The sequence below is a fragment of the Nomascus leucogenys genome, chromosome 16 (genome assembly GCF_006542625.1).
Source record: "Nomascus leucogenys isolate Asia chromosome 16, Asia_NLE_v1, whole genome shotgun sequence".
Taxonomy (NCBI): domain Eukaryota; kingdom Metazoa; phylum Chordata; class Mammalia; order Primates; family Hylobatidae; genus Nomascus; species Nomascus leucogenys.
The window spans coordinates 26,667,373-26,680,168 of record NC_044396.1 but is presented as its reverse complement, the minus strand read 5'-3'; positions in this window follow the sequence as shown (position 1 = coordinate 26,680,168).

The following is a 12,796-nucleotide window of genomic DNA, read 5'->3' as shown; positions in this document are numbered from 1 at the left end:
AGCACTGGGATTATAGGTGTGAGCCACTATGCTTGGCTGGGCCACCTTCTTTTGAGTGTGGGTTAGCTGATTGGGTTCCTGTTGTGATATTCCCACAAATCACACATAACTCATTGTCCATGAGTCTAGCTTGGGATTCTTGAAAGTGGAGGAAAAACTGAAAAGTACTTTTTGAAGAAATATAATTGCAGAACACCCCCTACAATGTGTTGTAGTTGTCCCACCCACACCTACACTAATGACATTTTTAGTGAGCCACACTTGATAGACTTTATAAAGCAATTTTGTTTTTAAGAAAAGGCAACTCTTTTCATACATACATTCTATTGTTTTATATAATATTTAATTAAATTTCATAATTCCAATAAGAAATGCATAGGCATACTTTTTTTCAAGGTTTTTAACTTGGAACCAACCCAGATGTCCAACAACGATAGACTGGATTAAGAAAATGTGGCACATATACACCATGGAATACTATGCAGCCATAAAAAATGATGAGTTCATGTCCTTCATAGGGATATGGATGAAGCTGGAAACCATCATTCTCAGCAAACTATTGCAAGGACAAAAAACCAAACACCGCATGTTCTCACTCATAGGTGGGAATTGAACAATGAGAACACATGGACACAGGAAGGGGAACATCACATACCGGGGACTGTTGTGGGGTGGGGGGAGGGTGGAGCGACAGCATTAGGAGATATACCTAATGCTAAATGACGAGTTAATGGGTGCAGCACACCAACATGGCACATGTATACATATGTAGAAAAATAGCTTCATATCCACTAGCATGATTGTATTCAAAAGCACATAATAACTTGTGTGGTCCATGTAGAGAAATTAGAATACTCATGCCTTATTGGTGGGAAGGTAAAAGACTACAGGTTTTTTAAAAAACAGATTTTTCACTTTCTCAAAATGTTCAACATATGACCCATGAGTTTCACTTCTATTTATATATTAAAGAGAAGTGAAAACACACTCCCACACAAAGACTATATACAAATGTTCAAAGCAGCATTATTCATGATAGCCAAAGAATGGAAACAATCCATGTGCCTTTCAACTGATGAGTGGATAAATAAAATGTTGACTAACCATATAATGGAATCTTATTTGTTAATAAAAAATGAATAATTACAAATGAAAAAAAAAGAAATGCATAGGCATAAACAAGCTTGTGGAGAAAAAAAACACCACAACAGAGTTTTTGTCAACGTAGAACTGGGGAAGCGGAAATGCATGGGTTCTAGGGAATGGCCAGTTGACCACACAGAATGCCAAGGGCGTCCTTCAGGATGTTCTAGAAGAAGGAGGCAGAGTAGAGCACCATTTAATCAGTGAGTCGGTGAAGTGGAACTGATGATGAAAGTCCCCGCTGTACCCAGATTGTCCTTATCTGCATTCATTGTTCTTCTTGTCATTCCTGCTCAGGGGAAGCTAATTCCCTTATATAATAGCCAGGAATTCTCTAGAGAAAGAGAACCAGCTGGATATAGATAAAAAGAGATTTATTAGAAGGTATTGGCTCACATGATTATGGAGGATGAGAAGTTCCACAATCAGCAGATTTTGCACAGTCTGCAAGCTGAGGACCCAGGAAAGCCAGCGGTGTAGTTCAGAGGCCTGAGAGCTGGAGAGTGGAAGATGAAGATTTTAGTCTGGGGAGAACTGGGAACACTGAGGGTGGAGGCAGATGGATGTCACGGCTCAGAAGTCAGGCAAAGAGCAAACTCAACCTTCCTTTGCTTTTTGTTCTATTCAGGCCCTTAACAACTTGCATGATGCCCAGCCACACTGGGGAGGGCCATCTGCTTTACTCAGCCCACCAATTCAAATGCCAATCTCATCTAAAATCACCTTTGTAGATGCAGGCAGAAATAATGTTTTTCCAGCTAGCTGGGCATCCCTTGGTCCAGTCAAGTTGACTCATGAAGTTAAACCATCACGCCCTCCCATCCCAGGAAATCTCTCCACCTCTTCCCTAGATCCATCCAGCCCTGTCTACTCAGAACACTTGCTCTGCCAGTTGGCTACCCTTATTTTCCTGATCTTTTCCTCTTGTTCATTTCCCTAGACCTACAAGTATGCTAAGGACTTCCTAATGCTAAAAAGGATCATTAATGAATAAATGAATTGAGATGCAACATTTCACCAATAATCTGTCCCTTGATCTTGCTCTTTTATCCTTTTCTTCCCATATTTCTCCCCTTGCTGCTCAACTTCTTAAAGGAATAGCTGCCCTTTCACTTCTCTGAATATTTCTTCTGTCTACTGCCTTCTGGCCTCCACACTACAGCTTTACTGAAATTGATCTTTCTAACACCCACACTATCCTTCTAATTCTCCATTTCATCCTGATTCTGTTTGCCCTCTCCACATTGTCTACTGCCCTTGGGAAACTCCTTTTCAAATTTTCTACTCCTGTGACATTTGTAGCATCATCTTCTGAGTAATTATCCCTTCTTCTGATGTGTCTTTTCTGTCTCTCTATGGTTTTCTCTTCCTTGTTCTGTCTCTTAAATGTTGGTGTTTCTTGGTGTTTCACTTTTCTTGTTCACTCAACATATTGTCAGGGCCAGGGCCTGTGTTCTTTCCCTACTTGGCTGGAAGCTGAGCTGCAGATTCTGACACCCATCTCAGCATAGTCTTGGGGAGTATGGCTGGGGTGTAGGGTGGGGACAGTGAGAGTTCTTAGAAGGAACTGATGTTTCTTACACAGATCAGTGCCTGAGTCTGGCCTTGGGAAGTAAAAGCTGGGAGACTAGGGGAGATATCTGGGATAGCCGATGAGGGGAGAGGCAGTGGCTACGCTTCCCATGCTTGGTGGGGCAGGGACACTGGAGTGCCCACAGGCACCCAAGATCTCTGTCTGGAAAGAACTCAGCCCTGGAGATCCAGCCTGCACCTAAGATCTTTGTCTTGAAAGAACTCAGCCCCTCACCCAGGCAGGGCAAAGCTGTTGGGGTCATCAAGGGCAGCAGCACCAGGGGCAGTAGGACCAGGGGCAGGAACTGAGCCTGGATGAGAGGTCACTGCTGGTGCAGCACAGATGTCCCCCTTTGGCTGTCTCTGAAGGTCCCATTGCTTCTCCACTTCAAAGAGCCAGCATTTGGATGCCATTCATGACAGAAGGACCGGTTAGCCAGGTTAAAAGTGTTTTTACTTCTTTTCTTTTATCCTCTTTTCCTGTGCTTTTAATCGCTGCAAGGAGGGGCTTGAAGTACCAAGCAGGGGTGGCAGCAAGAGAGGCAGATGTGGGGTAAGCAGAAGGAGAGCATAGACTCTGCCTCTGGGCCCTGCAGAGAGTTACCGTCAGGGGAGAGGGGCACTAGTGGGCTAGGGAGAGAATCAGGTAGTAGTTAATGCACAGGTTAGGAAGTAATGGTCTAAGCAATAGAGATAAGAATCATTAACTCAGGTGTTTGAACAGTCGTCTTGTGGCAGGATCATGACTGTTTATGTCATTGGAATGAAAATGGTGAAATGTGGCCATGCCATTTCCATTCACTCAATAAGTATTAATTGGATGCTTACCAGGTGACCAGTATATCTAGAGCTGGTCTTTCTCTACTTAGGACTAAGAAAGGTTCAAGCCCCTTCTTGGCTTTCTACAGCTGTTATTAAGATTCTCCTAGTGACTCTCAGAAAGCTCCATCTTACTGAAGACACAGATGCATCCTTTGCCATCAATACCAGCATCGTTTAATCTAAAATGCATACACCATAAATCAGAGGAGTGGTTCCATATTGAGGAGAGAATACTTTATTTTTGTACTCCAACAGTTTATTTTTCAAATATTTCTAAATGAACCAAGTGCCCAGAAATGGTGAAACTTTAATTCCTCCAGTTCCTGGTGGATAGGTTCAAAAGTGTGAAAACACTCACCACTATGTTCCTGCCTAAAATCCCTAGGAGAAGGGGGCTCATTTTCTCACCTCTCTATTGCTACATTACAATTTAGCCACTTTCTACAGCTGAATTAGAGCCTGTACTTCGGCCAAAACACAGTGTGGATTAGACAACTAAAGACGTCTTTTCAAATGAAACAAAGCAATTTATGCCAGGCAGGAAGTGTCCAGTGTGGCGTCTGACTTTGTATGCGCTCTCAGGCCCTGTGGGTGCCAACAAGGGAGGTGCAATGAGGCAGGTAGCTGTTGGGAACCTGAGCCAAACATAGACGTTAACAAACAGAGAACCCCTCAGGGACCCACAGCTGCCACCACTGTTGGTGCAGGTGAGCAGGTTGTGTTTCCATAGGGAGGAGTCAATGTCAAGTGTGCAAGTGTGCGTGTGTGTGCGTGCATGTGCATGTATGTGCGTGTGTTGTGTGTGTGAGCGCATATGTGCGTGTGCGTGCGTGTGTGATGTGTGCGTGTGTGCATGTGTGTGCGTGTGTGTGCGCATGCGTGCTTGTGCAAAGGCTTGTGTAGGACCTGGGCCAGGGTGTGAGGAGAAGACGTTAAAAGAATCATGATGATGATAAATGGGTATCTTTTGTTTTCTCCGGTGCAAAGGGGCAGGGTCTCTGAAGGAAGGAAGAAAATTAAACATGTTGGGGAGAATAAGTCAGGGGCCTTTCATATATGCTATTCCGTGTAACCCTTTAGATGAGTATTATCCCATTTTCATGAATGAGTAGACTGAGGCAGACAGAGTGGCTAGTGTAACTGATGCAGGTTAAATGGTGAACACATGGTGCTCTTGGGATCTGAATTCTGGTCTTTGACCCCAAAGCCCGTGGACACCCCATTCCCTACACTGCCACTCCAATGGCTCCTTCTTGTAGTTGCTTCAAAGCACTGTGTATCCTGGTGACTTAGTGCATGGAACTCTGGAGGTAAATCACTTTGTCGTTCTAGGCCTCTGTGTCCTCATTTGTATTGTTTTTTTTTTTTTTTCTTTTTTTGAGACGGAGTCTCGCACTGTCGCCCAGGCTGGAGTGCAGTGGCGCGATCTCGGCTCACTGCAAGCTCTGCCTCCCGGGTTCACGCCATTCTCCTGCCTCAGCCTCTCGAGTAGCCGGGACTACAGGCGCCCGCCACCACGCCCGGCTAATTTTTTTGTATTTTTAGTAGAGACGGGGTTTCACCGTGTTAGCCAGCATGGTCTCGATCTCCTGACCTCATGATCCACCCGCCTCGGCCTCCCAAAGTGCTGGGATTACAGGCGTGAGCTACCGCACCCGGCCAAGTGTCCTCATTTGTAAAATGAGACAGATGAAGCAGATGAGCCCAAAGTGCCTGGTACATAAAACACTTAGCAATTATTTGATGAATGAATGAAAGATTGAATGGAACCCAGGGCTCAGTCGGCTGTGTGTTGAGGGCGGGGTAAAGTGAGAGAACTAGGCAGGCGGAGGAACATAGAGACGTCTCTGTAGGTAATAGCATTTAGAAAGACGTGTACTACTAGGGCCACGTGGTGAAACCTGTAGTCTCTTTCTCTCTCCCTGCCCTACCCTGCCCTGCCCTCCCCCCTTTCCCTTTCCCTTTCCCTCTTTTTTCTTTCTTTCTCCTTCCTTTTCTTTTTCTTCTTTCTTCTCTTCTGCTTTTCTTTTTTTCTTTTTCTTTCTTCTATTCTGCTTTCTTTCTTTTCTTTCTCTTCTCTCTCTCCTCTTTTTCCTCCCTCCCTCCCTCCCTTCCTTCCTTCCCTGCCTCCCTCTCTCTTTCTTTTTTTCTTTTCTTTCTCTCTTTCTTTCTTCTTTCTTAGCAAACAAACAAAGATCCAGTTTCAATGGGTTGGTTAAATGACTTACTTTGATGTGGCTACTTTGTAGACCTAGATATATAACTCAACACTGGCTGTTATGTGGAAAAGAACAGAAGCGAAACTTGAAAGCTGCTGCCTGTTTATATTTGCTGCAAAGAGGGATATGCAGAGTTGATGATTTTTTTGTATCTGAGCCCATTAATCAGTCTTTGAATATGTGATGGAAGTTCTTGAGCCCAGCAGGGAGTGGAGAATGGAATTGCACAGCATGTGCAAACAGGAAGGTTGGGAGGTAAGAGCGCTGCTGAGGAAGAGCTTTGGGGGTGGGGGCCAGCGGTTCAACTGAGATGCTGACTTACTCTGTTCTCACTTTTATCTTCAGCAACATCTGTTACCATCATGCATGCTTTGTGATTTCGAGGGAAATTTAAAAGGTGCAGTATGGGTTAGTGTAGAAGAGGAAAGAGAACAGCTGCCGGAGCTAAGAAGAAAGTGAGGTGGATGGTTTAGCAAGGACCAAGAGCAGTCAGCCCCTGTCCAATGCTCCTGGCATTCCATCGAAATCGAGGGACAATCTTCGACAACCTCTAACCTCACCTTGTACAGGAGCTAGTTTTGTTTACATTTCAAAACAGAGCGTGATCTTAGATGAAAATGAGTCTTGAGCACATGGGGCGTTGCAAAGGCAAGGACTCCCACTCACTAATTAGAGGGAGAGGGGGCATTTGGTTTAGGGGGCACAGTAAAGGCAGGGCTGGACTACACACAGTTGCTTTATGTTGGGACCCAGTGGGAGACCACTGGTGTCAAGGGATATGAATATTTAACATTTTCCCAAGGAAACACTGCATCTATTAGTTTTACCCTTCTGCATATAACAAGATGTATACAAGAGAAAGACAGAGGACAATTCAGGGTCACTGCATCCAACTAGTTATGAAACAGAACAAAGTGAGAGAGAAGCACCAGCAGATTGAAAACCACGTAGAAAAATAACACTAACAGTAAATGTGGTTGACAACAGCAATCTCAGAATTAAAAACTGTTCATTTTTAAAAAGCTTCCTAGTAATTAATGAATAAGATGAGTGAGAGTAGGAAAGGTGTTTTGTGTTTTTTCTGGGAAAATTATTTTTACCTCAATTTAAAAAAATGTTAATTGGAAGCCAGGCACAGTGGCTCACGCCTATAATCCCAGCACTTTGGGAGGCTGAGGCAGGCAGATTGCTTGAGCTCAGGAGTTCGAGACCAGCCTGGGCAACAAGGTGAGATCCCGTCTCAACTAAACGTACAGAAGAATAGCCAGGTGTGGTGGCATGCCCTGTAGTCCCAGCTATTTGGGAGGCTGAGGTGGGAGGATCACTTGAGCCTGGGGGGCAGAGGTTGCAATAAGCTGAGATCATGTCACTGTACTCCAGCCTGGGCGACAGAGTGCCCCTGTCTCAAAAAAAAAAAAATTAATTAGATGGTACTGGGCTGATACAGTTTATTTCTGTCCATTCTTTCTTCCCTTTAACTGCTTGCCAGCTCTCTACTTTGTTGAGCCTCTATTCAATTACTAAGCTAGTCTTCATTTAAATGATCAGAGATTCTTTCATTCAGTAGTGCATATGATTATCACATAACATTTATTCATTGGGGGTGGGGTTAATGGAAGATAACTATGGGTTTCGGGCAAACCGATATCTGATTAATTATGTTTCAGTGGGAACTCCATAGTTTTTCAACTTATTATAATTAGGGAGTTTACATTCCCCTGATAAAAGAAAAACTTCAGCTGAATTAAATTTAAAAGAGTTTAATTGAGCAATGAACGATTCGTGAATTGGGCAGCCCCCAGAATCACAGCAGATTCACAGAAACTCCAGGGGTGCCTCATGGTCAGAACACATTTATAGACAAAAAAGGTAAAATGGCATACAGGAATTGGAAATCAGGTACAGAAACAGTGAAATTAGTTACAGCTTGGCATTTGCCTTCTTTGAACACGGTTTGAACATTCAGCAGTCTATGAGTGGTTGAAGTATGGCAGCTGGGATTGGCCAACACTCAGCCATTGTAACAGGTGCATACTACTAAGCTGGGTTTTTAATTTTGTCTGACTATTAGGCTAGGTTACAGTTCATCCACAAGGACTCAAATATAGAGTACAGAGTCCTTCTCAGGCCATATTTAGTTTGCTTGAACACCGCCATCATGATATTGCAAAATATTTTTTACCAAGAAGCTCAAAGCAGTATTATTGAATACTTATGAAATCAATTGGAAATAGGTAAATATACTATAACTAGTTGTAGAAATGGAAAGATGTACATTCCGAGTCCAATCTGAAATCATTGCCTACCTCTCTTCAACCTTCTCCTTCTATATCTGTAGTTCATTAATATCATCATCATCTATCCAGAGACCCAAGAGTTGTCTTTTCATCTCTATGCCCCTAATTCCATACATCTTATCAGTAGCCAGATCCCTTTGTTACACCACCTACTGATGTCTAAAATTAGCATTTTTTCTCCCCATTTACTCTGCCTTGGTCAAGCCTTCATTGGCCCATCTGAGCTGGTCCCCCAGCCTCTGATCTCAGCATCCCCCCGTGCGAACTTCAAGTACCTCGGGTGGAAGCCCCTTAACTCCTTGCCATCATATGTACAAATGTTGCCTGCATTGCCTACAAGGCTGTGAGATCCAGCAGGTTTGGGGACGGGTCTGTCTGATCCACCTTTGTGTCATCAGCTCTAGTACAAAGCCTGGTAGGTTGGCTGTGAGTAAACCTACATGCTATTCATCTATCTGTTTATCCACCATCCATCCCTTCAACATATATTAATGAGGCCCTACTATGGGCAGGCACACTTGTAGGTGAATGAGAATATGGAAGTAAACAAAATAGATATTGCTGTCCTTAGATATGTTGCTTCTTACACTGATGCATACACTTAAACCTTTACAAAGACATTTTATAAATGTATGGAGTCAAACAGATCAGTGTTTTCCTCTCTTTGTGCTTTTGTGCATTGCTTAAGAAATATTTCAGTTCTAAACCATAATAAAGCCATAATAAATATCTCCCACAGCAGAATTTTGATTAAGAACTCAGGCTTGGAAATAAAATTACCTGAGTTCAAATCTCATCTTTGCCACTAAAAGCTGGACAAATTTGTTAACTATTCTATGCTTCAGTGTGATATCATTGACTACCATGAGAATAATTATTTAACTCATTAAAGTTGTTTTGAAGATTAAATGAGCTAATACAATGAGATGCCTGTAGAATGGTAACTCATAAATAGTAAGCTTATATTATTGTAGCTAGTAAGTTTATTTCTTATTATTCTCTCTTTCATCCATCTGAAGTTTATTTTCATTTATGGTGTAAGTTGGGAATTCAATTTTATGTTCTTTTTTATTGTTTACTTTTTGTATGTGTTTTGTTTTGAGATAGGGTCTTGCTCTGTCCTCCAGGCTGGAGTGCAGTGACACAATCATAGCTCACTGCAGCCTCAACTTCCTGGGCTCAAGTGATTCTTCCACCTCAGCCTCCCAAGTAGCTGGGATTACAGGTGTGTGCCACCATGCCCAGCTAATTTTTTAAAAATGATTTTTGTACAGACAGTGTCTCACTGTGTTGCCCAGGCTGGTCTGAAACTCCTGGCCTCAAGTATTATGTTTCATATGGAAAAGTAATTTTTGCCAAACTTCTGTTTAAAATCTTTCAGTGGCTTCTATTTGCTCCTAATATCACTATCACAGTACAATTCTTTTTTTTTTTTTTTTGAGATGGAGTCTTGCTGTGTCACCCAGGCTGGAGTAGAGTGGAGTGATCTTGGCTCACTGCAACCTCCGCCTCCTGGGTTCAAGCCATTCTCTGGCCTCAGCCTCCACAGTAGCTGGGACTACAGGCGTGCACCACCATGCTGGCTAATTTTTGTATTTTTGGTAGAGACGGGGTTTTGCCATGTTGGCCAGGCTAGTCTCAAACTCCTGACATCAAGTGATCCGGCCATCTCAGCCTCCCAAAGTGCTGGGATTACAGGCGTGAGCCACTGTGCTTGGGCTATCACAGTATAATTCTTGATTTGATCTACTCTACTCTGTGGAATCTGGACCCTGCCTGTCTCTCATATTTCCCTTTTTTGTGACTCTGTTTCTGTGGTTCAGATACCCTGCCTTCTTTTGTGGTCCAGGAACATACCAGTGTCTTTTCCTCCCTGGGGCCTTTGCACTTGCTATCTTCTCTTCTTGGAATGTTTTCCTCCCCAAGTTTTATACTGATGCCCCAAGTCATTCAGGCCTTCCCTGACCACCCAGTAGAAAAGGTATCATTCTTCCTGCCCTAACAAACCAAGGCAGTCTCTATTTTATCATCATTTCATTAACTTCATTCCATTTTGTTTATTCCATCACATTTCGGATCTGAAGTTTGTTTTGATTAATCATTTTTCTTCCCCTGCTAGAATGTAAGCTTCATTGGAACAGAAACCATTAGCTGTTTTATTTATTGCTGTATCCTCAAAATCTAGAACAGTGCCTGGGAAATAGTAGATAATAATTACTTTAGTGATTAGTCTTTACTTTTCTCCTGATCCAAACAGGCTTGCTTTCTAGATGGATAATACTGGCAACAGTACGGAAGGTTGATTTGAAGTGCTACAGAGTGACTTAGGATGGGGACTGGCTGGACAAGGGCAGGAATGGTGGAGAAGGAGACATGCCAGAGGCCTGGCAAGCTGGCCCGTTATTGATTTATGTGTGCTTGTGTGAGAAGATCGAGGTTTTCCTGGCTCGAAGCCCTGGCGTTGGCTGTGCACAATGCCTGGAATTTCTTTCACTGGCTTATTATTTCAGTCTCACATTAAATGTAACCCGCTCATAGAGGCCTTTCTGGAGCTCTCTCTGTAAAGTGGATCTCCAGAGACTTGGTACAATCAGTGGAGACACTGAGATGCTGAATACCCCGAGAATTTAAACGTCAAGCATTTAAAGGTAGGCACTAAGGCCATTAGAATGTGAGCTCCGATGAGGCAGGAGTTCTGTCTCTTCTCTCTCACCGTGTTTCAGCTCCTGGCACATAATAAATACTCAGCAAATATTTATGGAATGAATCAATATTTGGTTTTCCTGTGGCTTGTTTTGTTTTCTTGTTAACTTTGCTTTTCTACTTTGATGTGGCGATGATTTTTTTTCCTTTGGGCCTAAACATTTAAAGCTGTTGCTTTGAATGACGTGTCTGTTTTAGAAGACACTCTGCCAGATTGTGGTGCTGTTTATCTGCATGTCAGATGTCTGCCGTCTTCCCTGTGCCACCGCTTTTTGGGCTGGTTTGACTTGGAGGATATTCCTATCTTGTTACCCTGGCATCTCTTCAGAAATTCACAGTCACAGAGAAGCTTTCGGTGGGGGAAGAGTTCAAGTATGAAATCCTAAGATTTGTAGGCACTAGTTCAAGACAGGCTTGTAAGATTACGGATGATAGAAAGGTAGGAGAATTCAAATCAAACCAAACATTTATTTAGTGCTTGCTGTGTGCAGGAAATTGTAGTGTATGCTACGGGGAATATTTCAAAGTTAATGTGCCCTGAAGAGCAAACAAGGCAGCTCAGAAAGATGATTCCACTCCAGAACAACCACATTTACATCGGGACATACCGAGGGAGACATTCTGGAAACAGACGTGATGCCTGGGAGACAGTTGGCTTTGGAGTGCCGAAGTCCAGCCTTGAGATTTTAAGAATCATCTAGGATGAGAGCAAACATTCGAAATGGCGACCTCAAAAGTACAGTAAGGTCCTGGATAATTCTTCAAAAATGAAAAAAAATCATATTGCAGATTGTATTCACAGAGGTAGAAAGATGGACCCAAGGAGAAAATTTTTTTCAAAAACAATAACGATAAAGGCTGGACTGTTTGACTCACTTTAACTGGGGTATCAGAATTCTCCACTCCTCTCAATGAGCACTTGGTAAATGTCTACGTCCTAGAATCGGCAGTACACCCACCTCTGACAGAAGAGAGTGATCCATTCTACAGGTGACAGAGAACCTTCCAAATTGCTGAGCTCTGGAGCTTCCATTTCCCCAGACAGCCGAGGTGGGGAAACCAGGAGCTGTGATCCAAAGACTCAGAACAAACATTTCTTAGCGCTGAGCCTCCACACACACAATGGAGTTGTGATTAATACTCTGGGAAAGGAAAGAACGTTCTGCCCATGTGGTGAGAAATGAAGCCAGGGTTTGAAACCAAGATGGCCAGGCCCTTCCGCACATCTGCCTCTAGGTTGCTGTCATTACATCACATGCAAGGAAGCAACTAGGCAAGATGAGACCCTTTGACATAGGGAGCGGCAGGCACGGCCTCTGTGAGGGCTCCGCAGGCATTTGCTGATGTGGCGTGTGATCTGCGGGAGCCTCTGCCCTCTCCTCTATGCCCAAATACTCCCAGCGGTCTCTCAGGAGTTTGCCATGCCCATGAGAGTGAAGGGTGGTTTTGCTCAAGACTGTGATAGGCAGCAAGCTCCTTAAACTGTAAACAGTCCTAGGAGTAGGAGGGATATTCACTCACTGTACGGGAACAGTTAGTTGGGTAGAAATAAGTGGGCCAGTCCTTGGAGAAATATGGAACAGGGTGAGTATTTATAATGGTGCAGATGGGGTGGAACAGAAGGAGAAAGCACAGAAAAATCTCAGAAAGGGAGGCTGGGTTGTGGTGGGTCTTAAAGAGGCAATCTGGGGCTTTGGGGTGTCCTGTAGTTACAGGGCACAGACAAAAATGAGACAGGAGCATGCCAAAGAAAACTCTCACTGCTTCGCCTTTTGGCCCCAAGGCCAGTCTTAAGTGACTAGGAAGGGGGCAGCCAGGTCAGATGGTGGTTAAAGTCATTTGCTCTGAGACATCCTGCTGGGGCTGCATCCCCTTCACACAACAAGCAGATGGGTTTTCCTCTTGGCCTGGGGAATTATTTGCTCTCAGGTTGCACATCTTCATAGGAGTGCTTGGCAAGTGTGGGTAAATGCCATCAAAACTTTCCCAGCCTTGTTGTGAAGATGGTCTCTTACCATGCACAGAGCACTTAGCACCTTG